General features: G+C 50.0%; 2 protein-coding genes across 2 annotated transcripts in view; both read right to left on the bottom strand.

Moving 5' to 3' along the window:
- Positions 1–11,455, bottom strand: part of LOC147745345 (uncharacterized) — a 175,963-nt gene extending 164,508 nt beyond the window's left edge. The window contains exon 1 of the mRNA XM_086952258.1: positions 11,423–11,455. The gene's annotated coding sequence lies outside the window, so the exon portion shown is untranslated. The remainder of the gene's footprint in view (positions 1–11,422) is intronic.
- The window catches only part of LOC147745344 (uncharacterized), a 44,087-nt gene extending 29,290 nt beyond the window's left edge, over positions 1–14,797 (bottom strand). The window contains exon 1 of the mRNA XM_086952261.1: positions 14,717–14,797. The gene's annotated coding sequence lies outside the window, so the exon portion shown is untranslated. The remainder of the gene's footprint in view (positions 1–14,716) is intronic.
- Between the last annotated feature and the right edge of the window lie 4,310 nt (positions 14,798–19,107).

Below are 19,107 nucleotides of genomic sequence, written 5' to 3'. Positions count from 1 at the left end.
TAAATTAGATGCACACAATACACTGTATGCTCAAATTCCAAGAGTGGGGGGATAGAGTTATACCAAACATGGATTGCAGATTAGGTTTAATACTAGCTGGACACTAGGGTCTGGGCTCTGCACACACAGAAGTTACTGCTACAGTTTCATTACTGAAGCGGCGATTATGTTGGTCACGTTTGTTTAAACAAACAAAAGCTTATGTCTTAAAGTGAGACATCTGCCAGGAGATGAAATGTTCCACCATAGCACGGCCACCACAGACACCATTACTCATCTCGGAAAGACCTCTCGCATGTGCCTATTTGGATAACTGCGGCCCCTTACATCCAGACGGGGCTTACAAGTACATCTTGGTGGCAATGGATTCATGCTCTAGGTTTCTATGGGTTTGGCCTCAGTGGTCAGCTGATTCTCGAACTGTTATAAAGGAATTGCGAGTCTTCATCAGGACATACGCAATTGGCGCATTACATTCCGACCGACGCCCTGGGTTTGGCTCTTAGGCTTACAAGGAAGCCATGGAAAGTATGAGCATGCCCTTGCGGTACTTCTCTCCCTATCATCATGAGGGAACGTTGGTGGTGGAGTGGAAAACCAGGACCTGAAGCAATCCTTAGCAGCAAGGGTATTAGGTGCGGGCGGTAGTTGGGTAATTCACCTTTATGGGGTCCAGAGTGCACTAAACAATGTGCCAAGAAAATCCTTGGGAGGACGTACCACCTATGAGATCCTGATTGGGACAAGAATGTGGAAACCTGACTTAGATTGTGCGAGCACAGTGGCGGATGTAAAACCATTTGAATTGAATGGTCGTTTGGCTGTTTTACAGGAACTCAATGAATTTCAGGCATTACAAAGCAAAATCCAACTAAAATGCACCGCCACTGGGGAACTGAAACCGGTTCCGGCATGACATGTCTGAGTTCCGAAGGTTGGGAACATGGTCAGAGAAAAGATCGTGGACAAGAAGGAGTTTGGGCCATTCTAAATAACAAATGTACCTGTCCCCGTGGTTTCGGAAACAAGAACAGTACTTCTTCTGTTACTTGTCGGCAAAAAAAAAAAAAGACTTGTCTCCAATGATCTGATCAAACCACACAATGTTCCCGATTCTCAACATGGAGTACTAAGTAGCCACGGATCTCCTCTCGCTACTGTATAGGAAGTTCAGATAGAAAGACTAATAAAGTTTTACGACTCCTCTGCACAAGATGCCAGCGTACCAAACCACAGAGTACGAATCAAACCTATTGAAACAGAACAACATCCAAATAAAACTGAAACGCAAGTTGCAATTTGGCCCAATAATGAGGTTTACATTTAGATGTTTCACAAGAAGCAACTGCCAGCTCTACAAACATTGCTCAGCTCCCAAAGTTAGATCAAACTGTGTCTGGCTACTTCATCAATTTCAATGACTTTGGCTTACATTAAGGATCATGTTCCTAATAATTTGGCTTGGCATAGTAACTGGCTTGGCATTTACCCCACTATTGAATGGACATTACCTCTCACAACGCTCTGCAATACAACCTGTGAACTTGGTCCTGAGACCACATATGTCATCACACCGTGAACAAAGAGACTTATCCCTAGTAAACATTACAGCAGTTCCAGTACCCGATGTTATAGCTTGGGATAGGGTTTCATATGATGTATTTGGTCCTACTAAACGTTTAAAAATTCCACACCTGTTTAAAATTTCAATGAATGATTTCATTACCGAGAGTACACTCTCTGATAATTGGGACATTGAGACCTTAAATACTATGCTCTCAGATTTAAAACAATCTGCTGCGTTTTATTACAGGGAATTGTATGAAGATACACCTGACTTTGACAGTAAGTTTTGTTAACAGCATTATGGTTATCACGTTTTGCACAGAGGTAGTATTCCACGCACTGTAAACACTTACCATTAATGGGAACATGGCCCGACATCACCAAAAGGTAGTTCTTACACATTTGCACTGAAATTTGCATACTTTTCATGTTTCAATATATCAGACCCAATGTCATACTACTATAAGCTAGTACAAACAAAGGCAACTGCGAAGAAAATTATACTGCCAAACACCAAGCTTATATATTCAGCACCTTTTATCTCCCAACTGTCCATACAAGGTTTAGACTATTGAAGGAATACAATAAACACAAAATCCATCAGGGGGACGAAAGATTGGCAGGTTAAGGGATCAGTGGCTTTATTTAGAGCTTGCCTCATTCCATTGCAGATTACCTGCTATGGGTTTGCAAAAATTAAAGGTCTGAAAACACCACACTTTCCCTCACCCACACCTATTAAAGGTATATCAAATGATACACTGATTAGTGAGGAGGTACTGGGTACACTAATACAGAATGGTACATACAATTCATCAGCTCCCAATTGGAAGGGTTGGTTGGTTTGGCTTATTGACACAAATAGGTGTCAGTCAAAATTTAGGGGTACCACCAGAGGGTTTAGTATCCATAGGCCTGACCCATGCTATGTACACACAGACGACCCAGTGGTAGTGACTTCTTATAGTGTTGGTAAATTGTGCCTTGAATGGCTAAAAACCTCAACAGGTGAAACAACACTTGTCCTTTCTGTCAGACAACATGAATCTTAGGGATTTCTTGCTAGCTCCCAAGAAACAGTGTAAGAAATGCTTCGTATAAGCCCTGTACAATGGACTGTGGAAAGTCTACTAAAAGTATGCTGTTGAGAGATTAACTGAAATTGATAGGATTAACCAAGAAAAGGCCCTGGCTGTGGTAGACAATGGTATGACCACACTTTCTTAAAGTATTTGTTCACTAGGCAACATTGTGTCCTCTGCAATTGACATAGTGGAAAAAGATTTGTCTATTTTACAACAAGGGGATTGTCAATTGCACTCCATTTTGCTTTTGAGCTGGATGCTACAATTGCTGCGTTCTGGCCACGTGCCATGGCAGTACATTAACAGCTCAAATCTGTTTTCAGCTTATAATTTGATCGAAAGACAGTTGACTATGGCATGCAGAGATACAAAGTAAAAACAACAAAAAACAGTTGATGGACAGAATGCAGAATAATATCATGGATTCACCCTAGTACAGAGATCTGGGCCTAAATCTATTATTTTTTTGCTCACCATGCCAGTTTCCAGTTTGAACCCAGCCATATGCAAATCAGTCTTGACCCTGGGCCCCATGGGAACAGTCCAGCCCGAACTGCCAAGCCAGGTCCTTCCTGGACTGGAAACAAGCATCCTAGAAATAGTTTAAGGCTTCCAGCCGTCATCAGCCAGGATAGCTTGATTCCAGTGGCATGGAGAGCACAGGACTCACGTCTGAGCATGCCCGTCCCACTCGGGGTGACTAATGCAAAAACAACAGTTGATGGACAGAATGCAGAAAAATGTCATACATTCACCCCAGTACAGAGATCTGGGCCTTAAACCATCGTTTTTATGCTCACCATGCCATTCCAGTTTGAACACAGCCATATGCAAATCAGTCTTAACCCTGTGCCCCATGGGAACAGTCCAGCCCGAACTGCCAAGCCAGGTCCTCCCTGGACTGGAAACAAGCATCTTAGGACTGGTTTCAGGCTTTCAGCCCTCATCAGCCAGGATAGCTCGATTCTAGTGGCATGGAGAGCACAGGACTCACGTCTGAGCATGCCTGTCCCACTCGGGGTGACAAATGCAAAAACAACAGTTGATGGACAGAACGCAGAACATTGTCATACATTCACCCCAGTACAGAGATCTGGGCCTAAATCCATCGTTTTCTTGCTCACCATGCCATTCCAGTTTGAACCCAGCCATATGCAAATCAGTCTTGACGCTGTGCCCCATGGGAACAGTCCAGCCCGAACTGCCAAGCCAGGTCCTCCCTTGACTGGAAACAAGCATCCTAGGACCGGTTTTAGGCTTTCAGCCCTCATCAGCCAGGATAGCTTGATTCCAGTGGCATGGAGAGCACGGAACTCACGTCTGAGCATACCCGTCCCACTCAGGGTGACAATTGCAAAAACAACAGTTGATGGACAGAATGCAGAACAATGTCATACATTCATCCCAGTACAGAGATCTGGACCTAAATCCTTCGTTTTTGAGCTAAAGAATGGTGATGGATTAAACCCAGATCAGTTGACTGGGGGTGAGTGTTTGATTTGCTCAAACGCTCAGTCCATCATCTATGATAAAAGTAAATCATGCTGCTCATTGAAAAATTAGAAAACGTACCTTTACAGTAGCAGAGTCACTGTCTACAGAACGGTTCATTCAAGTCTACATCACACTGCCAAGCACGACATTCCAGTTCAAATACTGTCTTTCCAACCAGGCAGGTATGAACCGTTGGGTGAAGGGTTCATACAAGAAACCTGGGAGTTACCGTACAAATATAGGTGTAGAAATAAGGACAGTGAAGTTTTCTTAAGTGGAACAGACTGTGAGAAGGCTTTAGTGTGGAAGGAGGTCTCGCTTCACAGAGCATGTAATGCCTCGAACTTATCTAGCTACTTGAAAGGGTCCCCACCTGCAGTGATTCATCCAGTTTTCGAGTTAGTTTTGAATGGGAGTTGTTTAATGCTGACTGATCGAGGCTGTTGCGGGATTGTGCCAGGTATCGCATATCTAATCACAGTAAACCTCAGGGTTGTTTGCTGTAAGCCAGTATTGTTTCCACCGGCTAGCACAGTTAGGGAGGCATCACTGTGGCCTTCATTAAATGTTTCCAGTATAAGGTTTGATTCGCTGAGCGGACTGAAAGCTATGTTTCAACAAAATATGGACTCACCTTCAGCCAGAAAGACTTTTGATCTCAAGGTTGCAAGGTCTTCAGCAGAGATACAGGCCCTGCCCCGTAGAACTTCCCGATCCATGTCCAGCCTGTGTTCCAATGCCTCTTCTGCTGATTCGGATGTTTGTTGGACCTTTGTCTGACATTTCCATCGGTTGCGCCACCAGACATAGATTTGCTCCTGGAGCCCTTGCAGGCCCACGTGCATAGTTGTCCACAGTATATTCTCATGCTGATGATGGCATTTCTAGAGCCTCCAAGGGGTGATTCTGAGCCTGTGGGAAGAGAAATTGACGCTGCTCCAGTGGTACAGGCATCGGTTCCAGGCATGCAGGCATTTTATTCTTCCCAGGGTCCTACTGTGGAAACCAGAGATGACCATCTTTGCTCACTCTACATTATATTGGAAGTGCTGCAGGGATTGCCACCTGCGGATGCAATGTTCAGCGATGTTGAGTCTGCTGTACAGGATTCATAAACAATCTGGCACTTCCTGTGCTGGGAACTATTTGGCATTTTGTTTTATTTTTTCCTCTCCGCTCTGATTGAGCACAGGGGATTTCAAGGTGCTCAAGTGTAATAATAAAAACATATACAATTTTAGAGGACCTTTTGAAAGCTTTTAGGCAAAATGGCTTTTCTTTTATGCACATTGTTTACAGGCTTTTAAAGTGCTTTTAGTAATTCCATAAATGATTTTTATGCTTTTACTTGCCTTATCTTTAGCATTATCTAGCTGACCCTGTTGACCTTTTGATGTGGAGTGGGTGTCATGTCCTTTAAGCTAGTCCTGTCGTTATTACCCCTATTTCTCATACAATGTCCTATCCATAAAACAATAACGATTCTAAACAGATTACCATTTACCGAGTAGCTTGCGCCTGTCTCTTTGATACCAGGCTCTCGGTACTCTATCATAATCCCTGTACCTGACGTACATAAACATGTCCTCAGGCACGGTATTATTATCCTGCATAAAGGTCACCACTTTTTTCATCCTTGGCCAAAAGCCAGCTGTGCATGATCGCATTTGTTTGGGAAACATTTATGATTGTTTCAAAACATTTATGACTGTTTTCAAAACATATCAATTCTAAAAGAAACCCTAGAGTGACCACTCTAGTATATAAGACCCTTATTCCTCCATGCAAATAAGTGGAGAATTCCTTCCAAGCTGACACGGGGTCCTGCATGCTGAATGTTCGACATGCAGCGGTCTGACATCCCTTACGTGGTGTCATCCTCGAAGCAGAGACAGGGTACTTTATTCTCAACCATCAGGTGAGGGGGATGGTTCTTCCCTAGGGGTTTCTTGGCTACATACATACAAATACACATATACATGCTACACATACAGGTCTAGGCTAGGTACATTTAGGCAAATTACTGAAGGCGTGCATTTTAGGAATATGCAAGTGCTACTGTTTTTATCTGAACTGCTTATGTTAATCTTGTTAGCACTATGGTGGAAATGTATCTACTATTTACTATATTGATACTAGCAATTTCTTTCCTATGCTAAGGTCTCCTGATTTTCACAGTTTTAAACAAGACTGATGCTGGACCAATAAATACTTATGAAAATATCCTAATCGCCCTGCTGTGTATATTCTGAGAATAAGTGAGCCCAAAAGACTGGGCGAAAAGTACTGTACAGTTTTTCATAATGCCTGAGGAATCAGGGTTGTCATGATCAGTGGTTGCCAGAGACTGCCTACACCACTGTAAGATAGTGGGGGCTGGTAGTGGCACTGTAGAGCTAGCTGGTCTAACGGCTGACTTATCCTGTGGGGGTGTCCAGAAGCAGTTGGGACACCAAGCCCTCGGTTTATGTCATCCAAAACCTGCAGGTTCTGGGGATTCTTAGGAACTACACGACACACCATTCTGATTGACATAATATTCCATAGGTAATGTAAAATAGAAAACAAAAGATAATGTTAATTTTCTTCTGCCTCTTCTATGTAGAATGGTGGATGTGATGAAAACAACATTTCACACTTAAAAAGGTCAAGGGTTCATACTGTTATTTTTTTTATTTCCTACAGAATATTGAAATTGTACTTTAAGGTGTGTGCGCTGTTATTTTATATGAAGTTCAAAATGAACTCTGCCTGCACCTTCCACTTGGACACAGCACACACCAATGCTGACCAGAATTACGGCTAGGACGGGCTGAGCCAGGGGATAGCTGTAATAATCTTCAAACTTGGGTCATACTGGAAGATCCCAGGGATGCAGACTGAGGAAGGTCTGCTCTTTGGCTTGGACAACGGCGTTCAGATACATGGTTTTCACTTTGGAAACAAACATCTTGTGTCCACTGCCCAGCCTAGGAGCACGCCCACCTAAGGCCCCAAGACCAAAAAACATGGGTTTCTCTGTGCCACCATCTCTGGCAGTTCGGGCTGGACTGTTCCATGAGGCACAGGGTCAAGGCTGATTTGGAAATGGCCATGTCTGAACTGGGGTGTTGTGGAGTGCAAAAAAACGATGGATTTAGGCTCAGATCTCTGTACTGGGGTGAATGTATGACATTGTTCTGCATTCTGTCCATCAACTGTTGTTTTGCACCATCTCTGGGTGTGGCACTGACAGTCACATTAGCACACTTCAGAACATGCCACAGCCTTGGATCACAATTATGCCTGATGATAAATTACCTGAAAAGGGGGATATTAGAGGGCATCATATGTGTCTTCTAAATGAGAAGTGGGTTGTCACTAGTGCAAACGATTTTTGATGCAGGTGCTGAGCCGCTACACCCCACCCACAGCTGGTGCGGCACTTGCCTCAGCTTGAGTACACTCAGCCCATCATGGTCAGACGGTCACAGTGGAGCTACAGGCTCTGAGGCCTCAGGTTCAGCTGCTGCAACTTTACTTTGCTCATTATAACAAATGCACTAAAAATAATTAGACACGGTCTGAAGATGAACCTGTGACACAGAAATGTACTAGTACTCTGTAGCAAGCAACGCCATCAGCGCAAAGGGCCAGCTCGCCATGACGACTTCCTCCCGCATGGGCTCTTGTGCAGGACTCGATCACTCGCTCCGGCCACGTCATGTACATGGCTGTGCTAGTCTGTAGTGCAACACCACTCTGGTTGCGGTCCGGATCTAGTGCGGTTCTCACATCATTAGGCAGCACGTACCACAATGCAGGGTGCGATGCAGCTAACATCACTGTCTGTCATTTGCCCACTTGAGCGACGTGCGGCCATGCAGCCCATATATTGGTTAAACTCATCACTGAGTCAAGTTGTGACGTCAGTGAATGCCACGGAGGGTGAGAATGTTGCTACATTGTTTTTGCAATGAACTGCCTTGGAAGATACGAGCTGAGCCAACCCCCAAGCCTGCTTGAAAGCAGCAGGGAGCCAGCCAGCGTTCTATCAGTGGTGCTAAAAGCGCTCCGGCTTCACAGCTGAGGAGGCGCTAGACGAGATTATGCCTGCGTATCTATTGCAGTGCGGTGATGTGGATCACCACACTGAAATGCGTTAGTCTAAAGTCTAATGCTTGGTACTGGCAGGACTGCAGGTAAAGGAGATTTGCAGTCACTCTCATCAAGCACGTTTGGTAGATTGAGACGTGGCAACATGCGGCTTGAGCACAGCTGCTGAGGGGTATCCTTCAATACAGAGCGGTTGCTCTGCAGTCACAAGACAGGAAGCTTTCCTTTCCCCCCCAAACATGAAACAAGACTTCCTGGTGCTGGCATCTGAAAGGAGACGAAGCAGAATAGGGTTCACTAACCCGGGTCTAAATACCAAAAGACCAGGAAGTCCAACCTGACCTTCTGCGAGTTGGAGTTCATCAGGAAGAGGCAAAGACTATACTGATCGCTGTGCAGCAACCCAACATCCTTCCTTTCAGCAAATGGCCGAAAGGAGACAAATGGCCATAATAGTAGGTCCCACCCGCAATCACACCACATTCACCCTTTCGCTACAAACAGGAGGAGGCTAAACAGGGCGATATTGGTTTTGAGACCCAGAACCATGGCAGGGACTATGGGACTTCTCACTCTCATTGCAGAGCCAGAAAAGGACCAGGCTGCACAGCTCGCTATCCCTTTGACAGCATGGAAGAGAAGGCAGTACAGCAAAGTGCATCTATGCAGATATCTCACGGGCCCAACATGCGAGCCAGGGCCTGATGAGGATGTTGAGCCGGGGTCTGGCAAGGACCAGGATGTTGAGCCGGGGTCTGGCAAGGACTAGGATGTTGAGCCGGGGTCTGGCAAGGACCAGGATGTTGAGCCGGGGGCTGGCAAGGACCAGGATGTTGAGCCGGGGGCTGGCAAGGACTAGGATGTTGAGCCGGGGTCTGGCAAGGACCAGGATGTTGAGCCGGGGGCTGGCAAGGACTAGGATGTTGAGCGGGGGGCTGGCAAGGACCAGGATGTTGAGCTGGGGGCTGGCAAGGACCAGGATGTTGAGCCGGGAACAGGCAAGGACCAGGACGTTGAGCCGGGGGCTGGCAAGGACTAGGATGTTGAGCCGGGGAATGGCAACGACCAGGATGTTGAGCCGGGGCTGGCATGAACCAGGATATTGAGCCAGGGACTGGCGAGAACCAGGGCATGACCAGGGCTTGGTGAATACCAAGATGTGAGCAAGGGCCTGGTGAGGACGAAGACATGAGTCGGGGCCTTGGAGGGTGAGGATGTGAGCTGGGGTCTAGTGAGGACCAGCATGTGAGCTGGGGCCTGATTGGGACCAGGATATTGAGCCCACCCACACTCCCTTACAGAGACCAGACTAAACAGCCGGTTCGTCCTCTCTTTCAGGACCAGGCCTGGGCCAGTACAGAGATCCATGAACACCAGAGACTGGAGTGCTTGACTTGCACCCCCTGTTTATCCTTGTATTTACCCCTGAAACAGATACAATGGTGTGAAATCTCCTCGAGAGAGATTCACGTTATCCCAGATCTCACCAGACTCACAATCTGCAGAAAGATGATGAGAATAAAAGTTCTTCCACTTTTGTCACAATTACTGCTTTGCCCTTATCTGCACGATGCCCAGAGAAGGTACCACATATTTCTGTACATTGATCCAAAGAATGTACATGCCAGTACTCTAATATAAGTGCATTCTGGGAGTTATAATCTTCGTTGCTTGATTAAAAATAGTGGTTTGCCCGGAAAGGAGCTTCTTTGGGTGGTGAGAGCAGCGGCTGAGGCAGGCCACCCCCACACACCAAGAGGACAGGCCTCTCCTCCTACCCCAGAGGACAGGCCTCACCTCCTACCCCAGAGGACAGGCCTCACCTCCTACCCGCAGAGGACAGGCCTCACCTCCTACCCGCAGAGAGGTTTCATTCTCAGCACAGGACAGGCTTTACATCCTCTCCACCCCTGATGGAAGGCCTCACCTCCTCTGCGCCCCCTGGACAGGCCTCACCTCCACCACACCCCCTGGACAGGCCTCACCTCCCCTGCACCCCCCCTGCAAAGGCCTCACTTTCAATGCACCCGCTAAGAAAGGCTTCATCTCCTCTGCACACCTTGGACAGGCCTCACCTCCTTTGCACTCCCTCCTTTCAGGACAGGCCTCAACTGCTCTGCAACCCCAGAACAAGCTTAACCTCCTATGCACCCCCACTGGACAGTTCTCACTTCCTCTGCAACCCCAACCCTCAACGCCATCCCCCACCCAGCACATGACAGGCCTCTCCTCCTCTGTACAGCCCTGGACGGGCCTTACCTAACCTTAACTGCTCGAGGAAGCCTCACCTCCTCCTCCTCCACTGGACAGACCTCACCTCCTCTCCACCCCCCTGGAAAGCCCTCACCTCCTCTGTTTTCCCTTGGACAGGACTCACCTCCTCTGCACCCCCCAGCACAGAACAGGCCTCACCTCCTCCGTACCACTCTGGGGATGCCTCACTTCCTCCTCATCCCCTAGGCAGGCGTCACCTCCTCTGTACCCCATGGACAGGCTTCACCTCTGCTGCTCAGCATGGCCTGGCTTCATGCCTCCTCTGCACCCCACAGGACTGACCTCACCTAATGTGCACCCCCAGCATTGGACAGATGTTGTGTTGTCACCACCACAATGTATAGTACTCACCTCCAATGCACCGCCCTAGACAGGTCTCACTTTCTCTGTGCCCCCCTGGACATGCTTCACCTCTTCTGCACCTCCCTGGACCGGCTTCACCTCCGATGCACACCCCCTGGACATGCCTCACTTCCTCTACACCTCCAGCACAGGACAGAGCTCACCATCTCCGCACCCCCTGGAGAGGGCAGGTCTCACCTACTTTGCATCACCCAGCATCAGACAGGCCTCACCTCCTCCTCACCCCTCTGAGCAGGCCTAACCCCCCGGCACCGCCTGGACAAGTCTCACCAAATATGCACCCCCCTGCACAGGGCAGGCTCACCTACTCTACACCCCCTCTGGACAGGCCTCACTTCCTACACACCCCCAGCACAGGACAGGCCGGCTTCCACTGCTCCGTTCTGAACAGGCTTCACCTCCTCTGCACCCCCTGGACAGGCCTCACCTCTCTTGCATTCCCTGGATAGGCCTCACCTCTCTTGCACCCCCCTGGAGAGGACTCACCTCCCTTGCACCCACCTGGACAGGCATCACCTTCTCTGCACCCCCTGGACGGTCCTCACCTCTCTTGCACCCCGTGGACAGGCCTTACCTCTCTTGCATCCCCTGGTCAGGCCTCACCTCTCTTGCACCCCCTGGAGAGGACTCACCTCCCTTGCACCCACCGGAACAGGCCTCACCTTCTCTGCACCCCCTGGACAGGACTCACCCTCTCTGCACCCCCTGGACAGTCCTCGCCTCTCTTTCACCCGGTGGACAGGCCTCACCTCTCTTGCACCCCCTGGACAGGTCACCTCTCTTGCACCCACCTGGACAGGCCTTACCTCCTCTGCACACCCCTGGACAGGCCTCACCTCCTCTGCACAACCCTGGACAGGCCTCACCTCCTCTGCACCCCCCTGGACAGGCCTCACCTCTCTTGCACCCCACTGGACAGGCCTCATCTCTTGCACCCCCTGGACAGGCCTCACCTCTCTTGCACCCACCTGGACAGGCCTCACCTCGCTTGCACCCACCTGGACAGGCCTCACCTCGCTTGCACCCACCTGGACAGGCCTCACCTCTCTTGCACCCCCCTGGACAGGCCTCATCTCTTGCACCCCCTGGACAGGCCTCACCTCTCTTGCACCCCCCGGACAGGCCTCACCTCCTCTACACCCCCTGGACAGGCCTCACCTCTCTTGCATCCCCCCTGGAGAGGACTCACCTCCCTTGCACCCACCTGGACAGTCCTCGCCTTCTCTGCACCCCCTGGACAGTCCTCACCTCTCTTGCACCCCCTGGACAGGCTTTACCTCTTTCGCATCCCCTGGACAGGCCTCACCTCTCTTGCACCCCCCTGGAGAGGACTCACCTCCCTTGCACCCACCTGGACAGGCCTCACCTTCTCTGCTCCCCCTGGACAGGACTCACCCTCTCTGCACCCCCTGGACAGTCCTCACCTCTCTTGCACCCACTGGACAGGCCTCACCTCTCTTGCACACCCTGGACAGGTCACCTCTCTTGCACCCACCTGGACAGGCCTCACCTCCTCTGCACCCCCCTGGACAAGTCTCACCTCCTCTGCACCCTCGTGGACAGGCCTCATCTCTTGCACCCCCTGGACAGGCCTTACCTCTCTTGCACCCACCTGGACAGGCCTCACCTCCTCTGCACCCCCCTGGACAGGCCTCACCTCTCTTGCACCCCCCTGGACAGGCCTCGTCTCTTGCACCCCCTGGACAGGCCTCACCTCCTCTGCACCCACCTGGACAGGCCTCGCCTCTCTTGCACCCCCCGGACTGGTCTCACCTCCTCTGCACCCCCTGGACAGGCCTCACCTCCTCTGCATCCCCCGTGGACAGGCCTCACCTCTCTTGCACCCCTGGACAGGCCTCATCCCTTGCACCCCCTGGACAGGCCTCACCTCTCTTGCACTCCCTGGACAGGCCTCACCTCCTCTGCCTTCCCTGGACAGGCCTCACCTCCTCTGCACCCCCTTGACAGGCCTCACCTCAATGGCACCCCCTGGACAGGCCTCATCTCTCTTGCACCCACCTGGACAGGCCTCACCTCTCTTGCAGCCACCTGGACAGGCCTCCCCTCCTCTGCCTCCCCTGGACAGTCCTCACATCTCTTGCACCCCCTGGACAGGCCTCACCTCTCTTGCATTCCCTGGATAGGCCTCACCTCTCTTGCACCCCCCTGGAGAAGACTCACCACCCTTGCACCCACCTGGACAGGCCTCACCTTCTCTGCACCCCCTGGACAGGACTCACCCTCTCTGCACCCCCGGACAATCCTCACCTCTCTTGTAGCCCCTGGACAGGCCTCGCCTCTCTTGCACCCCCTGGACAGGTCACCTCCCTTACACCCACCTGGACAGGCCTCACCTCCTCTGCACCCCCTGGACAGGCCTCACCTCTCTTGCACCCCCCTGGACAGGCCTCATCTCTTGCACCCCCTGGACAGGCCTCACCGTCCTCTGCACCCACCTGGACAAGCCTCACCTCTCTTGCACCCACCTGGACAGGCCTCACCTCCTCTGCACCCCCTGGACAGGCCTCACCTCTCTTGCACCCCCCTGGACAGGCCTCATCTCTTGCACCCCCTGGACAGGCCTCACCTCCTCTGCACCCACCTGGACAGGCCTCATCTCTCTTGCACCCCCCGGACAGGCCTCACCTCCTCTACACCCCCTGGACAGTCCTCACCTCTCTTGGACAACCTGGACAGGCTTTACCTCTTTCGCATTCCCTGGACAGGCCTCTCCTCTCTTGCACCCCCTGGACTGGTCTCACCTCCTCTGCACCCCCTGGACAGGCCTCACCTCCTCTGCATCCCCTGTGGACAGGCCTCACCTCTCTTGCACCCCTGGACAGGCCTCATCCCTTGCACCCCCTGGACAGGCCTCACCTCTCTTGCACTCCCTGGACAGGCCTCACCTCCTCTGCCTTCCCTGGACAGGCCTCACCTCCTCTGCACCCCCTTGACAGGCCTCACCTCCTCTGCATCCCCCGTGGACAGGCCTCACCTCTCTTGCACCCCTGGACAGGCCTCATCCCTTGCACCCCCTGGACAGGCCTCATCTCTCTTGCACCCACCTGGACAGGCCTCACCTCTCTTGCAGCCACCTGGACAGGCCTCCCCTCCTCTGCCTCCCCTGGACAGTCCTCACATCTCTTGCACCCCCTGGACAGGCCTCACCTCTCTTGCATTCCCTGGATAGGCCTCACCTCTCTTGCACCCCCCTGGAGAGGACTCACCACCCTTGCACCCACCTGGACAGGCCTCACCTTCTCTGCACCCCCTGGACAGGACTCACCCTCTCTGCACCCCCGGACAATCCTCACCTCTCTTGTAGCCCCTGGACAGGCCTCGCCTCTCTTGCACCCCCTGGACAGGTCACCTCCCTTACACCCACCTGGACAGGCCTCACCTCCTCTGCACCCCCTGGACAGGCCTCACCTCTCTTGCACCCCCCTGGACAGGCCTCATCTCTTGCACCCCCTGGACAGGCCTCACCGTCCTCTGCACCCACCTGGACAAGCCTCACCTCTCTTGCACCCACCTGGACAGGCCTCACCTCCTCTGCACTCCCTGGACAGGCCTCACCTCTCCTGCACCCCCCTGGACAGGCCTCATCTCTTGCACCCCCTGGACAGGCCTCACCTCCTCTGCACCCACCTGGACAGGCCTCATCTCTCTTGCACCCCCCGGACAGGCCTCACCTCCTCTACACCCCCTGGACAGTCCTCACCTCTCTTGGACAACCTGGACAGGCTTTACCTCTTTCGCATTCCCTGGACAGGCCTCACCTCTCTTGCACCCCCCTGGAGAGGACTCACCTCCCTTGCACCCACCTGGACAGGCCTCACCTCTCTTGCACCCCTGGACAGGCCTCTCCTCCTCTGCACCCCCTGGACAGGCCTCACATCTTCTGGACAGGCCTCACCTCTCTTGCACCCCTGGACAGGCCTCACCTCCTCTACACCCCCTGGACAGTCCTCACTTCTCTTGGACCCCCTGGTCAGGCTTTACCTCTTTCGCATCCCCTGGACAGGCCTCACCTCTCTTGCACCCCCCTGGAGAGGACTCACCTCCTTTGCACCCCCTGGACAAGGCCTCTCCTTGGTGCTGCAGTGACGTCTCACAGGAGCGCCCGGTGACGGGGTTTCATGGTCAGAGGAGCCCAGAGTTCTATTACAGGACCAGAGGCGAGGATTATGCTTCTCTTTGTTATATTTGCTACTCACAGCAGCCAATGAAAAACGTTTTGTATGCAAATAAAACTACATTTCCCATGATGCTTGTACATTCATCACATCCTGTATAGCCCCATAAGAGCTGCTGTACCCTGTGTCTCTTCCTCTTTCTTTAGTGCTCATGCAGGAAGTTAAGTGCTCAAGATCTATAATATGATGATGATGATGATGTATTTGTCTACTATTGCACGTTGATTGTTAATTATTGAGATTGTCATTGTTGTGCTTATGGTTGCACGTAGATCGTGCTACGTTTTTAATTTGCTGTTCGGCATTTGTATGAGCATATCGCGCCGTGGCTTGTGACTTCCCCCACCTCCCTGCCCCCCCTCCATTCTTATTTAAGGCTGCGCGTTCATCGTGCTGTATGCTGAGTAATCTTCTTTTTCAGGTTTGCATCGCGCTTTGATTAGTTGACCTTCGGGCGTTGGCAGGCTCCCGCCTGGAGCAGTGGTTGCAGTAGTGGCGCGCTCCCGCTGGGAGCAGTGAATAAATTAACACGATCCCCTGCTAGGAGCAGTTAACTGGAGCGGTGAAACACAACACTTTAACGCGAGTGACCTGACCAGGCTTACTTTCACTTCTTGCCGGTCACAAAGTACCATGCTGTCCTCGGCAGCTTAGATTTACAGGTTTATAGGCCACAGGCTCCCCTCATGTTTATGCGCTTAATAACGTCCTTGAGTCAATGTGGCCTAGGGGCAAGGTCTTGGACTCCTATCCTGAAGGTCAGGGTTTGAACCCTGGTTATCCTGGTTGTGTTTTTAAAAGTTACAAATTTGTAGTTTAATTCCACTTTATATTTAAATTTGAATTCATAAAATTTAGGCTTCGGAATTTTTATTTATTTATTCTCAATATTAATGCTGCACTGGCTTGTGTGTGCGTGATAACGCTATTTGATTATGCAGGTTTATAGGCCACAGGCTCCCCTCATGTTTATGCGCTTAATAACATCATTGAGTCAATGTGGCCTAGGGGCAAGGTCCTTGACTCCTTTACTGAAGGCTCAGTGTTCGAACCCTGGTTACCCTGGTTGTGTTTTTTAAAAGTTACAAATGTGTAGTTTATTTCCACTTTATATTTAAATTTGAATTCATAAAATTTAGGCTTCGGAATTTTTATTTATTTATTTATTCTCAATATTAATGCTGCACTGGCTTGTGTGTGCCTGATAACGCTATTTGATGATGCCACTCTGGCCAGAATAAGGTTGCTCCCACGGGGCGGAGATGTCGTGCTGTTGTTGGCAGCATTAAAAGAGAGTCACTGTGAGACAGTGGTTAAGGTATACATTATTACTCAAAAATGTAGGTGTTCAAATCATGGATTTCGGTGATTATGGTTTTCTGAATTGACGTTACTCCGGTTACTTCCATAGGGTTTTGCTGATCACTGCGTGGTCTCGCGCTTCCCCACCAAAGGCTTTCCCTAGTAGCCGAGTGCGGTTATGGAGTCATAATGCTCCGATGTGCGTATCCCAAATTGGGCTACATTTGGGCGATTTGGCCTACGCACGTGGCACGCGTCCCCTTTTTGTTTTGTTTCGAGGTCTCAGTGTCTCCTGCTTTACCTGAGCAGATTTCCTGTAAGCCTCCAGGCTTTAACAATATGCTGGCCCTCAGAGTGCGCACACGCTCCTTGTATTTTACAATGACTCCGACGCCCTTTGGGCTGGTATTGTGACTACAGCTTTGCTGAGGAGCCGCTAGATTATTCATTTCTCTGTGTTTTTAATGTGCACAGGGTTGGCTCCCCCTCTACTCCTCCATTGAGCTGTGCTTTGCAATACTATATATATTGAATACGGATATCCCTTGAGGGGGATGATGGGATATATATCTATATATATATATAGCTGCGAGAACGATATATATATATATATATATATATATATATATATATATATATTGTAGGATGACAACTAACTGATAGGAGCGCAAGAGCCTCCTGACCTAATTATGTTGACACCCAGGTTCTTCCCGTTCTTGTGTGGTCAACAGAGCCTCGAGTATGACGTTACCTAACTCAGGGTGACAGGGCTTGATTGACGCCCATTTTCGTCCTGCTACCACAAATCCTTGAGCATGATTTTGTTTTTGTCTATGTACTTATTATCTTTATTTATTATTTGGATTTCGTATTTCCTTTTTGCCAACACGTAAGGCAGCCGCGCGCGTGTGACGGGATTTAGCCTAGGGCGTTGCGACCCCCCTTTTTGGGTATAGCTGAGGAATTGCCCGACGGCGTCGCCAGGCTTCTTTTTTCTAGTCGTCTCAGAAAGGGTTTCCCAGATTTGACAGGCTGCAAATCAATGTCGTAGTCAGCCACGATCGGCGATAGGCGTCGGTATGCCGCCATTTGCGCCAGATCGCCCGAGAGCCGCAAAGCCTTTCATAAGGTTGGACACCAGGACGCCAGATCCAGGTAGGCCTTTTGTGACAGGCCCCTTGGGACAGGTTTATTATCGTTGAGTGTATAAAGGGTAGACGTTTTTTGCTTGTGGTCACATTCATACTAGTTGGTCAGTTCTTTTTCCATCGTTTTTCCGCAGCTTCTGGTGCTCTCCTCCTTCCCTACAATGGCAGTTGTTCCGGTGGCGGTTCTAATGGTTGATGCGAGGTATAGGTTATCCCAAGCTCTCAGCTCTCTAGTACCCTACGAGTACTGAGTTATTTTACCTTTCAAGTTAATTGGATACATATATGTATGGATAGGTGTATCTTAACAGGCCTTGGCCTCACATTTCCAGAGATCGGATTGATGTGCTGGAATAGCCCGGTTATTACCTTCATTCAAACAGTTTTTTACGATCCTTCAGTCATTCGGGCTCTTTATCGTGCACGCCTCTGGAGGCTTACGGTTCAGCATGCGCAATATCTCGACTGCGAGAACGATCAGCGGAAATGGGCATATAGGTCATCTTAGTGGACTTGTTCCAGGACTCAGGCCATTCTACCGAAACTTTCATATTTAGGTTGTTGCGGTATACCTCCTTAGCCTACTTGACAGTAAAGGATTGTTCCATCTGGTTTCCTTGTATTTCCGGCGACGGGGTCGCAACTTTCGTGCAGGGTGGACTCCATTTTTGAAATTCCAATGCCCCTTGGGTCGGCGGAGGCCAGCCCAGTTTCCTGCCTTACCTTACAATTTTCCCTTTTCTCATGAAGTAGCACTCATGTAAATTAAGGCAGATGCCTTTATGGTTCACCAGGGAGCTACCGCCCGCTGATTCATCGTTGCCGTTTAGTAAGCACGGGTCTGGGTTTGACACATGGCAATGTGGTAAGTACAGTTTTCACTAGGTGTATGTATTCCGACTTTGCTTTATTTACGATCAAGTTTCTGGTATCTACAATACTTTCCTGGTTTTCGAACGCGCTGAGGGCGTCATTTCGTATTTCTGGGTCCTTCCATTCCCGACATACGTTTCGGCGATAGAGAGTCGCTTTGTTGTTATGTACGCCATTTGGCGGCTTTGTGAGGACTGATTTCTCTACTTGTGAATTATTTACCAAATAATGTACGGGGACTTCAGTAACGTTCACCTTATAGCGTCCGTTTTGGCCGTTTTTCTGTGGCTCATTCTCGATTCAGGGCAGGTTGCTGAACTTGCGTCGGGTTTTTCTTTCGAATTCTTTTTGGTGGCGTAAATATTCCAAACCGGACTAATTCTCGTGATTTCCTTTTTATTACTAGACATATAATAGTAGGTCGACTGGACATTAAATATTGTCAGGCGGTGTTACGAAGCATTCCACCTTCGGGTGTTCCTATGGCGAGGCAAGCCCGCGTTTTGCTCTGTCAGCGAGGTCAGAACTGCATGTGGTCAGGGCCTGGTCACACGAATTCAAGATAATGCACTTTATGGGTGTTTCTTCACATGCCTCATGGCTTACAACGATGATTCTCGGATTTACTATCTGAGGTTTTCGCGTATATGTTCATATGATTGTTGATGATTATTGACATTTTATATGAGTACGAGGCTATTACAGCCGATG

This window comes from Lissotriton vulgaris, chromosome 1_1, assembly GCF_964263255.1.
Source record: "Lissotriton vulgaris chromosome 1_1, aLisVul1.2, whole genome shotgun sequence".
NCBI classification, from domain to species: Eukaryota; Metazoa; Chordata; class Amphibia; order Caudata; family Salamandridae; genus Lissotriton; species Lissotriton vulgaris.
Note: the sequence above shows the minus strand (reverse complement) of the source record. Positions and strands in the feature narration are given on the sequence as shown.